This window comes from Triticum urartu, chromosome 7 (assembly GCF_003073215.2).
Source record: "Triticum urartu cultivar G1812 chromosome 7, Tu2.1, whole genome shotgun sequence".
Lineage (NCBI taxonomy): Eukaryota > Viridiplantae > Streptophyta > Magnoliopsida > Poales > Poaceae > Triticum > Triticum urartu.
The window spans coordinates 153,525,096-153,526,207 of NC_053028.1; the positions used below are offsets into that span (position 1 = coordinate 153,525,096).

Genomic DNA, 1,112 nt, shown 5'->3' on the forward strand with positions numbered 1-1,112 from the left:
TGCTCTTAATCTGTTGCTATATTCTCAAGTGTTGTTTACCATTTACATTCTTTTTACATTTGCTATATTCACAAATAGTAGTAGTGTCTGGTCTAGATAAGCAAACAAGTAGTAGTGTCTGGTCTAGATAAGTAAACAAGGGATGATCTATGCAGTTGTTGATATGAATTGTTTGTTTCTGGGCGGTGTAGGATGAGCTGCAGCGGGACAACCTGTAGTGGAAGAACTCCGAGGACAAGATCAAGGAGAACCTGGATAAGATTAGCGACTACCTCATCCTCGTCGGCATGGTTGGCTCCTTTGGCAGACCCCTCTTTGGCTCCGACCTACTTACTTTTGTCGCTGGCTAGCAGCATTTCCAGGTACAGTTGTGTCCTGCTCTCTTGTCCACCGTTTAGTGTTTGTTGGAGTGTGCATGGTGGCATCCTAAGCTCGCATTGTAAAATATGCTTTGCCTTCCCGAGCTGGCACTATAAATTTTGCTTTGTCTTGTTGATAATGCCATATGTCTTATGGAATCAGATTACATTTCTATTTGTTATGGTAATATAAAAATATTTGTGATGTCGAAATTTTCACAGTGCGTGCATTTCATTTCTTTAGTTTGATTGTTTCCCTTTTATTCATTATGCTTCTAATGGCTGATCCTTCCATTTTTGTTGTGGCATCTTTATTTTCACAGGTGTTGTGTGTTCTAGAAGATGGAAGAGGAAGAAAACTTACTTTTGTTGAACTAAATTTTCTGTATTCTGTTTTGTTGTACGTATCATTTGATAGTTTTGTATAGGAACAAGTTATACTATCTTGTAGGGCTTTATGGCCTGTAATGCAAACATATTTAGTGCTGAAATATGAAATTATTTGCAAAATTTGTCGAAAAGGAGGATCATTTGTACGAATATGTGAATGGGCTGGCTGAAAAGAGTACTGGACCAACTCCAGGATTGAATTATTATTTCAATGTATAAAAAGGCTGAATGTAAACTAGAAATGGGCTACACAAAATTGTACCTATATTCTTGAAAGGCCAAACATGCATAAAAATTGACGGGATGACCAATTGGGCTTCGCCCATGTTGCTGACAAAAATTAACAGAAATAAATATACTAAA

The 1,112-nt window shown here is 37.4% G+C and overlaps 1 long non-coding RNA gene across 1 annotated transcript; it reads left to right on the forward strand.

Moving 5' to 3' along the window:
* Nucleotides 1–235: 235 nt before the first annotated feature.
* On the forward strand, nt 236–896 carry LOC125521222. Its single transcript, XR_007289094.1, has 2 exons — nt 236–362; nt 683–896. It is a non-coding gene; the product is annotated as an uncharacterized LOC125521222 (long non-coding RNA).
* Nucleotides 897–1,112: the final 216 nt, after the last annotated feature.